At 48.8% G+C, this 16,815-nt stretch overlaps 1 pseudogene; it reads right to left on the bottom strand.

Moving 5' to 3' along the window:
* Window positions 1–16,815, bottom strand: part of LOC139548482 (mitochondrial disaggregase-like) — an 80,622-nt pseudogene that overhangs the window by 40,000 nt on the left and 23,807 nt on the right.

Here is a 16,815-nt window from a genome sequence, read left to right as displayed (position 1 = left end):
AGGAGGATGCTCCAGCTTGTCTCTGAGTTGGGGGGTTTAGGAGGATGCTCCAGCTTGTCTCTGAGTTGGGGGGTTTAGGAGGATGCTCCAGCTTTTCTCTGAGTTTGGGGGTTTAGGAGGATGCTCCAGCTTGTCTCTGAGTTGGGGGGTTTAGGAGGATGCTCCAGCTTGTCTCTGAGTTGGGGGGTTTAGGAGGATGCTCCAGCTTGTCTCTGAGTTGGGGGTTAGGAGGATGCTCCAGATTGTCTCATATCAGATAATTGTGATATGACCAGCTAATCCCTGGCTGTGACCAAGGTGCTCCCTCCTCCCTCAGACTGATCTATCTCCAGTCTTGTCTCAACTCAACGTTTTGATTTAGTTAAATCTCATTTTATATATATTTTTTTCTTGTATATGTTCCTGTAAGTCAGCCTTTAGTTGCCATAGTACCCATCTCCAACACCCCACAACCCTCCAGGCCACAGGTTGGCCACACGGGGGCCAACCCGCTCCTTCAGCGGAGCGGACCGACCCGGTGGAGTCACCAACGCGTCAAACGACACACTTTTCCCATGGCAACGGCTTTCACCTTGACCCCAGCAACATTCCAGGTACAGTCTCTCAGTCTACACCGTCCGTCTACACCCTCCTCCTCCCCGGAGGCCTGGACACAGACCTCCCACTGGCGCACCACACACCCCACCATGAACAGTGATTGTGACATTGAGACATCTGGCCCGTGTTGTGTTGTGGTGTACTGCATACTGAGTTATCCTCACAACGAGCCTGGTCCCAGATCAGTTTGTGCTTTACAGCATGACAATAGTAATCAGAGGTGTTAGCTACTGCAGATACAGATCTGGGATCAGGCTAACCTGATAGCGTCCTCACACAGAGATCTGGGACCGGGCTAACCTGGCAGCGTCTTCACACAGAGATCTGGGACCAGGCTAACCTGGTAGCATCTTCACATAGAGATCTGGGACCAGGCTAACCTGGTAGCATCTTCACATATATATCTGGGACCAGGCTGACCTGGTAGCATCTTCACATAGAGATCTGGGACCAGGCTAACCTGGTAGCTTTTTTCAGAGGATGATGATTTGGTTGTGTTTGTTTTGTCTGTCAGCACTCTCAGTGAGTGTCCAGGACAAAATGGTGTCTTGTGTTGTGTGTCTTGTGGGACAGGGAGGCAGAAGATTGGTGGTGATGATACTCAGAGAACCTATGCTATCCCTATCCACTAGCCCTGTGGGAGAACCTATGATATCCCTATCCACTAGCCCTATGGGAGAACCTATGGTATCCCTATCCACTAGTCCTGTGGGAGAACCTATGGTATCCCTATCCACTAGCCCTGTGGGAGAACCTATGGTATCCCTATCCACTAGTCCTGTGGGAGAACCTATGCTATCCCTATCCACTAGTCCTGTGGGAGAACCTATGCTATCCCTATCCACTAGCCCTATGGGAGAACCTATGGTATCCCTATCCACTAGTCCTGTGGGAGAACCTATGGTATCCCTATCCACTAGCCCTATGGGAGAACCTATGCTATCCCTATCCACTAGCCCTATGGGAGAACCTATGCTATCCCTATCCACTAGTCCTGTGGGAGAACCTATGGTATCCCTATCCACTAGTCCTGTGGGAGAACCTATGGTATCCCTATCCACTAGTCCTGTGGGAGAACCTATGCTATCCCTATCCACTAGTCCTGTGGGAGAACCTATGATATCCCTATCCACTAGTCCTGTGGGAGAACCTATGCTATCCCTATCCACTAGTCCTGTGGGAGAACCTATGGTATCCCTATCCACTAGTCCTGTGGGAGAACCTATGCTATCCCTATCCACTAGTCCTGTGGGAGAACCTATGCAATCCCTATCCACTAGTCCTGTGGGAGAACCTATGGTATCCCTATCCACTAGTCCTGTGGGAGAACCTATGCTATCCCTATCCACTAGCCCTGTGGGAGAACCTATGCTATCCCTATCCACTAGCCCTGTGGGAGAACCTATGGTATCCCTAACCACTAGTCCTGTGGGAGAACCTATGGTATCCCTATCCACTAGCCCTGTGGGAGAACCTATGCTATCCCTATCCACTAGTCCTGTGGGAGAACCTATGGTATCCCTATCCACTAGCCCTGTGGGAGAACCTATGGTATCCCTATCCACTAGCCCTGTGGGAGAACCTATGCTATCCCTATCCACTAGCCCTGTGGGAGAACCTATGGTATCCCTATCCACTAGTCCTGTGGGAGAACCTATGGTATCCCTATCCACTAGCCCTATGGGAGAACCTATGGTATCTCTATCCACTAGCCCTATGGGAGAACCTATGGTATCCCTATCCACTAGCCCTGTGGGAGAACCTATGGTATCCCTATCCACTAGCCCTATGGGAGAACCTATGGTATCCCTATCCACTAGCCCTATGGGAGAACCTATGGTATCCCTATCCACTAGCCCTATGGGAGAACCTATGGTATCTCTATCCACTAGCCCTATGGGAGAACCTATGGTATCCCTATCCACTAGTCCTGTGGGAGAACCTATGGTATCCCTATCCACTAGCCCTGTGGGCGAACCTATGGTATCCCTATCCACTAGCCCTATGGGAGAACCTATGCTATCCCTATCCACTAGTCCTGTGGGAGAACCTATGGTATCCCTATCCACTAGTCCTGTGGGAGAACCTATGGTATCCCTATCCACTAGTCCTGTGGGAGAACCTATGGTATCCCTATCCACTAGCCCTGTGGGCGAACCTATGGTATCCCTATCCACTAGTCCTGTGGGAGAACCTATGGTATCCCTATCCACTAGCCCTGTGGGAGAACCTATGGTATCCCTATCCACTAGTCCTGTGGGAGAACCTATGATATCCCTATCCACTAGCCCTGTGGGAGAACCTATGGTATCCCTATCCACTAGCCCTGTGGGAGAACCTATGGTATCCCTATCCACTAGTCCTGTGGGAGAACCTATGATATCCCTATCCACTAGTCCTGTGGGAGAACCTATGCTATCCCTATCCACTAGTCCTGTGGGAGAACCTATGGTATCCCTATCCACTAGTCCTGTGGGAGAACCTATGGTATCCCTATCCACTAGTCCTGTGGGAGAACCTACGGTATCCCTATCCACTAGCCCTATGGGAGAACCTATGATATCCCTATCCACTAGCCCTATGGGAGAACCTATGGTATCCCTATCCACTAGCCCTGTGGGAGAACCTATGGTATCCCTATCCACTAGCCCTATGGGAGAACCTATGCTATCCCTATCCACTAGTCCTGTGGGAGAACCTATGATATCCCTATCCACTAGCCCTATGGGAGAACCTATGGTATCCCTATCCACTAGTCCTGTGGGAGAACCTATGGTATCCCTATCCACTAGCCCTGTGGGAGAACCTATGGTATCCCTATCCACTAGTCCTGTGGGAGAACCTATGCTATCCCTATCCACTAGTCCTGTGGGAGAACCTATGCTATCCCTATCCACTAGCCCTATGGGAGAACCTATGGTATCCCTATCCACTAGTCCTGTGGGAGAACCTATGGTATCCCTATCCACTAGCCCTATGGGAGAACCTATGCTATCCCTATCCACTAGCCCTATGGGAGAACCTATGCTATCCCTATCCACTAGTCCTGTGGGAGAACCTATGGTATCCCTATCCACTAGTCCTGTGGGAGAACCTATGGTATCCCTATCCACTAGTCCTGTGGGAGAACCTATGCTATCCCTATCCACTAGTCCTGTGGGAGAACCTATGATATCCCTATCCACTAGTCCTGTGGGAGAACCTATGCTATCCCTATCCACTAGTCCTGTGGGAGAACCTATGGTATCCCTATCCACTAGTCCTGTGGGAGAACCTATGCTATCCCTATCCACTAGTCCTGTGGGAGAACCTATGCTATCCCTATCCACTAGTCCTGTGGGAGAACCTATGGTATCCCTATCCACTAGTCCTGTGGGAGAACCTATGCTATCCCTATCCACTAGCCCTGTGGGAGAACCTATGCTATCCCTATCCACTAGCCCTGTGGGAGAACCTATGGTATCCCTAACCACTAGTCCTGTGGGAGAACCTATGGTATCCCTATCCACTAGCCCTGTGGGAGAACCTATGCTATCCCTATCCACTAGTCCTGTGGGAGAACCTATGGTATCCCTATCCACTAGCCCTGTGGGAGAACCTATGGTATCCCTATCCACTAGCCCTGTGGGAGAACCTATGCTATCCCTATCCACTAGCCCTGTGGGAGAACCTATGGTATCCCTATCCACTAGTCCTGTGGGAGAACCTATGGTATCCCTATCCACTAGCCCTATGGGAGAACCTATGGTATCTCTATCCACTAGCCCTATGGGAGAACCTATGGTATCCCTATCCACTAGCCCTGTGGGAGAACCTATGGTATCCCTATCCACTAGCCCTATGGGAGAACCTATGGTATCCCTATCCACTAGCCCTATGGGAGAACCTATGGTATCCCTATCCACTAGCCCTATGGGAGAACCTATGGTATCTCTATCCACTAGCCCTATGGGAGAACCTATGGTATCCCTATCCACTAGTCCTGTGGGAGAACCTATGGTATCCCTATCCACTAGCCCTGTGGGCGAACCTATGGTATCCCTATCCACTAGCCCTATGGGAGAACCTATGCTATCCCTATCCACTAGTCCTGTGGGAGAACCTATGGTATCCCTATCCACTAGTCCTGTGGGAGAACCTATGGTATCCCTATCCACTAGTCCTGTGGGAGAACCTATGGTATCCCTATCCACTAGTCCTGTGGGAGAACCTATGGTATCCCTATCCACTAGTCCTGTGGGAGAACCTATGGTATCCCTATCCACTAGCCCTGTGGGAGAACCTATGGTATCCCTATCCACTAGTCCTGTGGGAGAACCTATGGTATCCCTATCCACTAGCCCTGTGGGAGAACCTATGGTATCCCTATCCACTAGTCCTGTGGGAGAACCTATGATATCCCTATCCACTAGCCCTGTGGGAGAACCTATGGTATCCCTATCCACTAGCCCTGTGGGAGAACCTATGGTATCCCTATCCACTAGTCCTGTGGGAGAACCTATGATATCCCTATCCACTAGTCCTGTGGGAGAACCTATGCTATCCCTATCCACTAGTCCTGTGGGAGAACCTATGGTATCCCTATCCACTAGTCCTGTGGGAGAACCTATGGTATCCCTATCCACTAGTCCTGTGGGAGAACCTACGGTATCCCTATCCACTAGCCCTATGGGAGAACCTACGATATCCCTATCCACTAGCCCTATGGGAGAACCTATGGTATCCCTATCCACTAGCCCTGTGGGAGAACCTATGGTATCCCTATCCACTAGCCCTATGGGAGAACCTATGCTATCCCTATCCACTAGTCCTGTGGGAGAACCTATGGTATCCCTATCCACTAGCCCTGTGGGAGAACCTATGGTATCCCTATCCACTAGTCCTGTGGGAGAACCTATGGTATCCCTATCCACTAGTCCTGTGGGAGAACCTATGGTATCCCTATCCACTAGCCCTATGGGAGAACCTATGCTATCCCTATCCACTAGTCCTGTGGGAGAACCTATGGTATCCCTATCCACTAGCCCTGTGGGAGAACCTATGCTATCCCTATCCACTAGCCCTGTGGGAGAACCTATGCTATCCCTATCCACTAGTCCTGTGGGAGAACCTATGGTATCCCTATCCACTAGTCCTGTGGGAGAACCTATGCTATCCCTATCCACTAGTCCTGTGGGAGAACCTATGGTATCCCTATCCACTAGTCCTGTGGGAGAACCTATGCTATCCCTATCCACTAGTCCTGTGGGAGAACCTATGCTATCCCTATCCACTAGCCCTGTGGGAGAACCTATGGTATCCCTATCCACTAGCCCTGTGGGAGAACCTATGGTATCCCTATCCACTAGCCCTGTGGGAGAACCTATGGTATCCCTATCCACTAGTCCTGTGGGAGAACCTATGGTATCCCTATCCACTAGCCCTGTGGGAGAACCTATGCTATCCCTATCCACTAGTCCTGTGGGAGAACCTATGGTATCCCTATCCACTAGCCCTGTGGGAGAACCTATGATATCCCTATCCACTAGTCCTGTGGGAGAACCTATGGTATCCCTATCCACTAGTCCTGTGGGAGAACCTATGATATCCCTATCCACTAGTCCTGTGGGAGAACCTATGGTATCCCTATCCACTAGTCCTGTGGGAGAACCTATGCTATCCCTATCCACTATTCCTGTGGGAGAACCTATGGTATCCCTATCCACTAGTCCTGTGGGAGAACCTATGATATCCCTATCCACTAGTCCTGTGGGAGAACCTATGGTATCCCTATCCACTAGTCCTGTGGGAGAACCTATGGTATCCCTATCCACTAGCCCTGTGGCAGAACCTATGCTATCCCTATCCACTAGTCCTGTGGGAGAACCTATGCTATCCCTATCCACTAGTCCTGTGGCAGAACCTATGCTATCCCTATCCACTAGTCCTGTGGGAGAACCTATGCTATCCCTATCCACTAGTCCTGTGGGAGAACCTATGCTATCCCTATCCACTAGTCCTGTGGGAGAACCTATGCTATCCCTATCCACTAGTCCTGTGGGAGAACCTATGCTATCCCTATCCACTAGTCCCGTGGCAGAACCTATGCTATCCCTATCCACTAGTCCTGTGGGAGAACCTATGCTATCCCTATCCACTAGTCCTGTGGCAGAACCTATGCTATCCCTATCCACTAGTCCTGTGGGAGAACCTATGGTATCCCTATCCACTAGTCCTGTGGGAGAACCTATGCTATCCCTATCCACTAGCCCTGTGGGAGAACCTATGGTATCCCTATCCACTAGCCCTGTGGCAGAACCTATGCTATCCCTATCCACTAGTCCTGTGGCAGAACCTATGGTATCCCTATCCACTCATCAGTTTATGGTTTTGAGTAATAAGGTGCTGGTAAACTGACTAACTTTGTGGGCTGTATGTGACAGAGAAACAACACTAAATCATGACCAACCTATGACTGCACAGAGCGTGTGTGAATGTGTAAGGTTTAAAGGGAGTGTGTGAAAGTGTGTTAGCCCTAGTGAGAGTGTGTTAGAACTAGTGAGAGTGTGTTAGCCCTAGAGTGTGTTAGCCCAAGTGAGAGTGTGTTAGCCCTAGTGAGAGTCTGTTAGCCCTACTGAGAGTGTGTGAGAGTGTGTTAGCCCTGGTGATAGTATGTTAGCCCAAGTGAGAGTGTATTAGTCCTAGTGAGAGTGAGTGAGACTGTGCTAGCCCTAGTGAGAGTGTGTGAGAGTGTTAGCCCTAGTGAAAGTGTGTTAGCCCTAGTGAGAGTGTGTTAGCCCTAGTGAGAGTGTGTTAGCCCAACGAGAGTGTGTTAGCCCTAGTGAGAGCGTGTGAGAGTCTGTTAGCCCTGTTGAGAGTGTGTGAGAGTGTTAGCCCTAGTGAGAGTGTGTTAGCCCTAGTGAGAGTGTGTTAGCCCTAGTGAGAGTGTATGAGAGTGTGTTAGCCCTAGTGAGAGTGTGCTAGACCTAGTGAGAGTGTATGAGAGTGTGTTAGCCCTAGTGAGAGTGTGCTAGACCTAGTGAGAGTCTGCTAGCCCTAGTGAGAGTTTCTGAGAGTGTGTTAGCCTTAGTGAGAGTGTGATAGCCCTAGTGAGAGTGTGTTAGCCCTAGTGAGAGTGTATTAGCACTAGGGAGAGTGTGTGAGAGTGTGTTAGCCATTGTGAGAGTCTGCTAGCCCTAGTGAGAGTGTGTGAGAGTGTGTTAGACCTAGTGAGAGTGTGTGAGAGTGTGTTAGCCATTCTGAGAGTGTGTTAGCCCTAGTGAGAGTGTGTTAGCCCTAGTGAGAGCATGTTAGCCCTAGTGAGAGTGTGTTAGCCCTAGTGAGAGTGTGTTAGCCCTGGTGAGAGTGTGTTAGCCCTAGTGAGAGCATGTTAGCCCTAGTGAGAGTGTGTGAGAGTCTGTTAGCCCTGGTGAGAGTGTGTGTGAGTGTTAGCCCTAGTGAAAGTGTGTTAGCCATAGTGAGAGTGTGTTAGCCCTAGTGAGAGTGTGTTAGCCCTAGTGAACGTGTGTTAGCCCTATTGAGAGTGTCTGAGAGTGTGTTAGCCCTAGTGAGAGTGTGTGAGAGTCTGTTAGCCCTGGTGAGAGTGTGTGTGAGTGTTAGCCCTAGTGAAAGTGTGTTAGCCCTAGTGAGAGTGTGTTAGCCCTAGTGAGAGTGTGTTAGCCCTAGTGAAAGTGTGTTAGCCCTATTGAGAGTGTCTGAGAGTGTGTTAGCCCTAGTGAGAGTGTGTGAGAGTGTGTTAGCCCTGGTGAGAGTGTGTGAGAGTGTGCTAGCCCTAGTGAGAGTGTGTTAGCCATAGTGAGAATGTATTAGCCCAAGTGAGAGTGTGTTAGCAATAGTCAGAGTGTGTGAGAGTGTGTTAGCCCTAGTGAGAGTGTGTTAGCCCAACGAGAGTGTGTTAGCCCTAGTGAGAGTGTTTTAGCCCTAGTGAGAGAGTGTTAGCCCAAGTGAGAGTGTTTTAGCCTTAGTGAGAGTGTATTAGCCCAAGTGAGAGTGTGTTTGCCATAGTGAAAGTGTGCTAGCCCTAGTGAGAGTACGATAGCCCTAGTGAGGGTGTGTGAGAGTCTGTTAGCCCTAGTGAGAGTGTGTTAGCCCTAGTGAAATTGTGTTAGCCCTAGTGAGAGTACAATAGCCCTAGTGAGGGTGTATGAGAGTGTGTTAGCCCTAGTGAGAGTGTGTTAGCCCTAGTGAGAGTGTGTTAGCCCTAGTGAGAGTGCGTTAGCCCTAGTGAGAGTGTGTGAGAGTCTGTTAGCCCTAGTGAGAGTGTGTTAGCCCTAGTGTGAGTGTATTTGCCCTAGTGAGAGTGAGTGAGAGTGTGCTAGCCCTAGTGACAGCGTGTTAGCCCTAGTGAGAGTGTGTTAGCCCTAGTGAGAGTGCGATAGCCCTAGTGAGAGTGTGTGAGAGTGTGTTAGACCTAGTGAGAATGTGTCAGAGTGTGTTAGCCCTGGTGAGAGTGTGTTTGCCCTACTGAGAGCGTGTTAGTCCTAGTGAGAGCGCGTGAAAGTGTATTTGCCCTGGTGAGAGTGTGTGAGAGTGCGTTAGCCCTACTGAGAGTGAGTGAGAGTGTATTTGCCCTAGTGAGAGTGTGCTAGCCCTAGTGAGAGTGCGTTAGCCCTAGTGAGAGTGTGAGAGAGTCTGTTAGCCCAGTGAGAGTGTGTGACAGTATTAGCCGCTCGTGAAAGTGTGTTAGCCCTGGTGAGCGTATGAGAGTGTTAGCCCTAGTGAAGGTGTGTTAGCCCTAGTGAGAGTGTTAGCCCTAGTGAGAGTGCATTAGCCCTAGTGAGAGTTTGTGAGAGTCTGTTAGCCCTAGTGAGAGTGTGTTAGCCCTACTGAAAGTGTGTGAGAGTATATTTGCCCGAGTGAGTGAGAGTGTGTTAGCCCTAGTGACAGCGTGTTAGCCCTAGTGAGAGTGTGTTAGCCCTAGTGAGAGTGTGTTAGCCCTAGTGAGAGTGCGTTGGCCCTAGTAAGAGTGTGCAAGAGTCTGTTAGCCCAGTGAGAGAATGTGACAGTGTTAGCCCTAGTGAGAGTGTGTGAGAGTGTTAGCCCTCATGAAAGTGTGTTAGCCCTAGTGAGAGTGTCTTAGCCCTAGTGAGAGTGTGTTAGTCCTAATGAGAGGGTGTTAGAGTGTTAGCCCTAGTCGGGGTATGTTAGCCCTAGTGAGAGTGTGTGAGAGTGTGTTAGCCCTAGTGAGAGTGTGTGAGAGTGTGTTAGCCCTAGCGAGAGTGTGTGAGAGTGTGTTAGCCCTAGTGAGAGTGTGTGAGAGTGTGTTAGCCCTAGTGAGAGTGTGTGAGAGTGTGTTAGCCCTAGTGAGAGTGTTTTAGCCCTAGTGAGAGTGTGTGAGAGTGTGTTAGCCCTAGTGAATGTGTTAGCCCTAGTGAGACTCTATTAGCCCTAGTGAGAGTGTTTTAGCCCTAGTGAGAGTGTGTGAGAGTGTGTTAGCCCCAGTGAGAGTGTGTTAGCCCTAATGATTATGTTTGCCCCAGTGAGAGAGTGTTAGCCCCAGTGAAAGTGTGTTTGCCCTAGTGAAAGTGTGTTTGCCCTAGTGAAAGTGTGTTTGCCCTAGTGAAAGTGTGTTTGCCCTAGTGAAAGTGTGTTTGCCCTAGTGAAAGTGTGTTTGCCCTAGTGAAAGTGTGTTTGCCCTAGTGAAAGTGTGTTAGCCCTAGTGAGAGTGTGTTAGCCCTAGTGAAAGTGTGTTTGCCCTAGTGAAAGTGTTTTAGCCCCAGTGAAAGTGTGTTAGCCCTAGTGAGAGTGTGTTAGCCCTAGTGAAAGTGTGTTTGCCCTAGTGAAAGTGTGTTTGCCCTAGTGAGAGTGTGTTTGCCCTAGTGAAAGTGTGTTTGCCCTAGTGAGACTTTATTAGCCCTAGTGAGAGTGTTTTAGCCCCAGTGAGAGTGTGTTAGCCCTAGTGAGAGTGTGTTTGCCCTAGTGAAAGTGTGTTTGCCCTAGTGAAAGTGTGTTTGCCCTAGTGAAAGTGTGTTTGCCCTAGTGAAAGTGTGTTTGCCCTAGTGAGAGTGTGTTTGCCCTAGTGAAAGTGTGTTTGCCCTAGTGAAAGTGTGTTTGCCCTAGTGAGAGTGTGTTTGCCCTAGTGAGAGTGTGTTAGCCCTAGTGAGAGTGTGTTAGCCCTAGTGAGAGTGTGTTAGCCCTAGTGAGAGTGTGTTTGCCCCACTGAAAGTGTGTTAGCCCCAGTGAGAGTGTGTGAGAGTGTGTTAGCCTTAGTGAGAGTGTGTGAGTGTGTTAGCCCTAGTGAATGTGTTAGCCCTAGTGAGACTCTATTAGCCCTAGTGAGAGTGTTTTAGCCCTAGTGAGAGTGTGTTTGCCCTAGTGAGAGTGTGTTTGCCCTAGTGAAAGTGTGTTTGCCCTAGTGAAAGTGTGTTTGCCCTAGTGAAAGTGTGTTTGCCCTAATGAAAGTGTGTTTGCCCTAGTGAAAGTGTGTTTGCCCCAGTAAAAGTGTGTTTGCCCTAGTGAAAGTGTGTTTGCCCTAGTGAAAGTGTGTTTGCCCTAGTGAAAGTGTGTTTGCCCTAGTGAAAGTGTGTTTGCCCTAGTGAAAGTGTGTTTGCCCTAGTGAAAGTGTGTTTGCCCTAGTGAAAGTGTGTTTGCCCTAGTGAAAGTGTGTTAGCCCTAGTGAGAGTGTGTTAGCCCTAGTGAAAGTGTGTTTGCCCTAGTGAAAGTGTTTTAGCCCCAGTGAAAGTGTGTTAGCCCAAGTGAAAGTGTGTTAGTCCTAGTGAAAGTGTGTTTGCCCTAGTGAAAGTGTGTTTGCCCTAGTGAAAGTGTGTTAGCCCTAGTGAAAGTGTGTTTGCCCTAGTGAAAGTGTGTTTGCCCTAGTGAAAGTGTTTTAGCCCCAGTGAAAGTGTGTTAGCCCTAGTGAGAGTGTGTTAGCCGTAGTGAAAGTGTGTTTGCCCTAGTGAAAGTGTGTTTGCCCTAGTGAAAGTGTTTTAGCCCCAGTGAGAGTGTGTTAGCCCTAGTGAGAGTGTGTTTGCCCTAGTGAGAGTGTGTTTGCCCTAGTGAAAGTGTGTTTGCCCTAGTGAAAGTGTGTTTGCCCTAGTGAAAGTGTTTTAGCCCCAGTGAAAGTGTGTTAGCCCTAGTGAGAGTGTGTTTGCCCTAGTGAGAGTGTGTTTGCCCTAGTGAAAGTGTGTTTGCCCCAGTGAAAGTGTGTTTGCCCTAGTGAAAGTGTGTTTGCCCTAGTGAAAGTGTGTTTGCCCTAGTGAAAGTGTGTTTTCCCTAGTGAAAGTGTTTTAGCCCCAGTGAAAGTGTGTTAGCCCTAGTGAGAGTGTGTTTGCCCTAGTGAGAGTGTGTTTGCCCTAGTGAAAGTGTGTTTGCCCCAGTGAAAGTGTGTTTGCCCTAGTGAAAGTGTGTTTGCCCTAGTGAAAGTGTGTTTGCCCTAGTGAAAGTGTGTTTGCCCCAGTGAAAGTGTGTTTGCCCTAGTGAAAGTGTGTTAGCCCTAGTGAAAGTGTGTTTGCCCTAGTGAAAGTGTGTTTGCCCTAGTGAAAGTGTGTTTGCCCCAGTGAAAGTGTGTTTGCCCTAGTGAAAGTGTGTTTGCCCTAGTGAAAGTGTGTTTGCCCCAGTGAAAGTGTGTTTGCCCTAGTGAAAGTGTGTTTGCCCTAGTGAAAGTGTGTTTGCCCCAGTGAAAGTGTGTTTGCCCTAGTGAAAGTGTGTTTGCCCCAGTGAAAGTGTGTTTGCCCTAGTGAAAGTGTGTTTGCCCTAGTGAAAGTGTGTTAGCCCTAGTGAAAGTGTGTTAGCCCCAGTGAAAGTGTGTTTGCCCTAGTGAAAGTGTTAGCCCTCGTGAGACTCTATTAGCCCTAGTGAGAGTGTTTTAGCCCTAGTGAGAGTGTGTGAGAGTGTGTTAGCCCCAGTGAGAGTGTGTTTGCCCTAGTGAAAGTGTGTTAGCCCCAGTGAAAGTGTGTTAGCCCCAGTGAAAGTATGTTAGCCCCAGTGAAAGTGTGTTTGCCCTAGTGAAAGTGTGTTAGCCCCAGTGAAAGTGTGTTTGCCCTAGTGAAAGTGTTAGCCCTAGTGAGACTCTATTAGCCCTAGTGAGAGTGTTTTAGCCCTAGTGAGAGTGTGTGAGAGTGTGTTAGCCCTAGTGAAAGTGTGTTAGCCCCAGTGAGAGTGTGTTAGCCCTAGTGAGAGTGTGTTAGCCCTAGTGAGAGTGTGTTAGCCCTAGTGAGAGTGTGTTTGCCCCACTGAAAGTGTGTTAGCCCCAGTGAGAGTGTGTGAGAGTGTGTTAGCCTTAGTGAGAGTGTGTGAGAGTGTGTTAGCCCTAGTGAATGTGTTAGCCCTAGTGAGACTCTATTAGCCCTAGTGAGAGTGTTTTAGCCCTAGTGAGAGTGTGTTTGCCCTAGTGAGAGTGTGTTTGCCCTAGTGAAAGTGTGTTTGCCCTAGTGAAAGTGTGTTTGCCCTAGTGAAAGTGTGTTTGCCCTAGTGAAAGTGTGTGAGAGTGTGTTAGCCCCAGTGAGAGTGTGTTTGCCCTAGTGAAAGTGTGTTAGCCCCAGTGAAAGTGTGTTAGCCCCAGTGAAAGTATGTTAGCCCCAGTGAAAGTGTGTTTGCCCTAGTGAAAGTGTGTTAGCCCCAGTGAAAGTGTGTTTGCCCTAGTGAAAGTGTTAGCCCTAGTGAGACTCTATTAGCCCTAGTGAGAGTGTTTTAGCCCTAGTGAGAGTGTGTGAGAGTGTGTTAGCCCTAGTGAAAGTGTGTTAGCCCCAGTGAGAGTGTGTTAGCCCTAGTGAGAGTGTGTTAGCCCTAGTGAGAGTGTGTTAGCCCTAGTGAGAGTGTGTTTGCCCCACTGAAAGTGTGTTAGCCCTCAGTGAGAGTGTGTGAGAGTGTGTTAGCCCTAGTGAATGTGTTAGCCCTAGTGAGACTCTATTAGCCCTAGTGAGAGTGTTTTAGCCCTAGTGAGAGTGTGTTTGCCCTAGTGAGAGTGTGTTTGCCCTAGTGAAAGTGTGTTTGCCCTAGTGAAAGTGTGTTTGCCCTAGTGAAAGTGTGTTTGCCCTAGTGAAAGTGTGTTTGCCCTAGTGAAAGTGTGTTTGCCCTAGTGAAAGTTTGTTAGCCCTAGTGAGAGTGTGTTAGCCCTAGTGAAAGTGTGTTTGCCCTAGTGAAAGTGTTTTAGCCCCAGTGAAAGTGTGTTAGCCCTAGTGAAAGTGTGTTAGCCCTAGTGAAAGTGTGTTTGCCCTAGTGAAAGTGTGTTTGCCCTAGTGAAAGTGTGTTAGCCCTAGTGAAAGTGTGTTTGCCCTAGTGAAAGTGTGTTTGCCCTAGTGAAAGTGTTTTAGCCCCAGTGAAAGTGTGTTAGCCCTAGTGAGAGTGTGTTAGCCCTAGTGAAAGTGTGTTTGCCCTAGTGAAAGTGTGTTTGCCCTAGTGAAAGTGTGTTTGCCCTAGTGAAAGTGTGTTTGCCCTAGTGAAAGTGTTTTAGCCCCAGTGAGAGTGTGTTAGCCCTAGTGAGAGTGTGTTTGCCTCAGTGAAAGTGTGTTTGCCCTAGTGAAAGTGTGTTAGCCCTAGTGAAAGTGTGTTTGCCCTAGTGAAAGTGTGTTTGCCCCAGTGAAAGTGTGTTTGCCCTAGTGAAAGTGTGTTTGCCCTAGTGAAAGTGTGTTTGCCCCAGTGAAAGTGTGTTTGCCCTAGTGAAAGTGTGTTTGCCCTAGTGAAAGTGTGTTTGCCCCAGTGAAAGTGTGTTTGCCCTAGTGAAAGTGTGTTTGCCCCAGTGAAAGTGTGTTTGCCCTAGTGAAAGTGTGTTTGCCCTAGTGAAAGTGTGTTAGCCCTAGTGAAAGTGTGTTAGCCCCAGTGAAAGTGGGTTTGCCCTAGTGAAAGTGTTAGCCCTCGTGAGACTCTATTAGCCCTAGTGAGAGTGTTTTAGCCCTAGTGAGAGTGTGTGAGAGTGTGTTAGCCCCAGTGAGAGTGTGTTTGCCCTAGTGAAAGTGTGTTAGCCCCAGTGAAAGTGTGTTAGCCCCAGTGAAAGTATGTTAGCCCCAGTGAAAGTGTGTTTGCCCTAGTGAAAGTGTGTTAGCCCCAGTGAAAGTGTGTTTGCCCTAGTGAAAGTGTTAGCCCTAGTGAGACTCTATTAGCCCTAGTGAGAGTGTTTTAGCCCCAGTGAGAGTGTGTTAGCCCTAGTGAGAGTGTGTTAGCCCTAGTGAGAGTGTGTTAGCCCTAGTGAGAGTGTGTTTGCCCCACTGAAAGTGTGTTAGCCCCAGTGAGAGTGTGTGAGAGTGTGTTAGCCCTAGTGAATGTGTTAGCCCTAGTGAGACTCTATTAGCCCTAGTGAGAGTGTTTTAGCCCTAGTGAGAGTGTGTTTGCCCTAGTGAGAGTGTGTTTGCCCTAGTGAAAGTGTGTTTGCCCTAGTGAAAGTGTGTTTGCCCTAGTGAAAGTGTGTTTGCCCTAGTGAAAGTGTGTGAGAGTGTGTTAGCCCCAGTGAGAGTGTGTTTGCCCTAGTGAAAGTGTGTTAGCCCCAGTGAAAGTGTGTTAGCCCCAGTGAAAGTATGTTAGCCCCAGTGAAAGTGTGTTTGCCCTAGTGAAAGTGTGTTAGCCCCAGTGAAAGTGTGTTTGCCCTAGTGAAAGTGTTAGCCCTAGTGAGACTCTATTAGCCCTAGTGAGAGTGTTTTAGCCCTAGTGAGAGTGTGTGAGAGTGTGTTAGCCCTAGTGAAAGTGTGTTAGCCCCAGTGAGAGTGTGTTAGCCCTAGTGAGAGTGTGTTAGCCCTAGTGAGAGTGTGTTAGCCCTAGTGAGAGTGTGTTTGCCCCACTGAAAGTGTGTTAGCCCCAGTGAGAGTGTGTGAGAGTGTGTTAGCCCTAGTGAATGTGTTAGCCCTAGTGAGACTCTATTAGCCCTAGTGAGAGTGTTTTAGCCCAAGTGAGAGTGTGTTTGCCCTAGTGAGAGTGTGTTTGCCCTAGTGAAAGTGTGTTTGCCCTAGTGAAAGTGTGTTTGCCCTAGTGAAAGTGTGTTTGCCCTAGTGAAAGTGTGTTTGCCCTAGTGAAAGTGTGTATGCCCTAGTGAAAGTTTGTTAGCCCTAGTGAGAGTGTGTTAGCCCTAGTGAAAGTGTGTTTGCCCTAGTGAAAGTGTTTTAGCCCCAGTGAAAGTGTGTTAGCCCTAGTGAAAGTGTGTTAGCCCTAGTGAAAGTGTGTTTGCCCTAGTGAAAGTGTGTTTGCCCTAGTGAAAGTGTGTTTGCCCTAGTGAAAGTGTGTTAGCCCTAGTGAAAGTGTGTTTGCCCTAGTGAAAGTGTGTTTGCCCTAGTGAAAGTGTTTTAGCCCCAGTGAAAGTGTGTTCGCCCTAGTGAGAGTGTGTTAGCCCTAGTGAAAGTGTGTTTGCCCTAGTGAAAGTGTGTTTGCCCTAGTGAAAGTGTGTTTGCCCTAGTGAAAGTGTGTTTAGCCCCAGTGAGAGTGTGTTAGCCCTAGTGAGAGTGTGTTTGCCTCAGTGAAAGTGTGTTTGCCCTAGTGAAAGTGTGTTAGCCCTAGTGAAAGTGTGTTTGCCCTAGTGAAAGTGTGTTTGCCCCAGTGAAAGTGTGTTTGCCCTAGTGAAAGTGTGTTTGCCCCAGTGAAAGTGTGTTTGCCCTAGTGAAAGTGTGTTTGCCCTAGTGAAAGTGTGTTTGCCCCAGTGAAAGTGTGTTTGCCCTAGTGAAAGTGTGTTTGCCCCAGTGAAAGTGTGTTTGCCCTAGTGAAAGTGTGTTTGCCCTAGTGAAAGTGTGTTAGCCCTAGTGAAAGTGTGTTAGCCCCAGTGAAAGTGTGTTTGCCCTAGTGAAAGTGTTAGCCCTCGTGAGACTCTATTAGCCCTAGTGAGAGTGTTTTAGCCCTAGTGAGAGTGTGTGAGAGTGTGTTAGCCCCAGTGAGAGTGTGTTTGCCCTAGTGAAAGTGTGTTAGCCCCAGTGAAAGTGTGTTAGCCCCAGTGAAAGTATGTTAGCCCCAGTGAAAGTGTGTTTGCCCTAGTGAAAGTGTGTTAGCCCCAGTGAAAGTGTGTTTGCCCTAGTGAAAGTGTTAGCCCTAGTGAGACTCTATTAGCCCTAGTGAGAGTGTTTTAGCCCTAGTGAGAGTGTGTGAGAGTGTGTTAGCCCTAGTGAAAGTGTGTTAGCCCCAGTGAGAGTGTGTTAGCCCTAGTGAGAGTGTGTTAGCCCTAGTGAGAGTGTGTTAGCCCTAGTGAGAGTGTGTTTGCCCCACTGAAAGTGTGTTAGCCCCAGTGAGAGTGTGTGAGAGTGTGTTAGCCTTAGTGAGAGTGTGTGAGAGTGTGTTAGCCCTAGTGAATGTGTTAGCCCTAGTGAGACT

The sequence above is a fragment of the Salvelinus alpinus genome, chromosome 21 (genome assembly GCF_045679555.1).
Source record: "Salvelinus alpinus chromosome 21, SLU_Salpinus.1, whole genome shotgun sequence".
In the NCBI taxonomy this organism is placed as follows: Eukaryota; Metazoa; Chordata; class Actinopteri; order Salmoniformes; family Salmonidae; genus Salvelinus; species Salvelinus alpinus.
The sequence above is the reverse complement of the archived record's forward strand: the minus strand, read 5'-3'. Positions and strand labels throughout refer to the sequence as shown.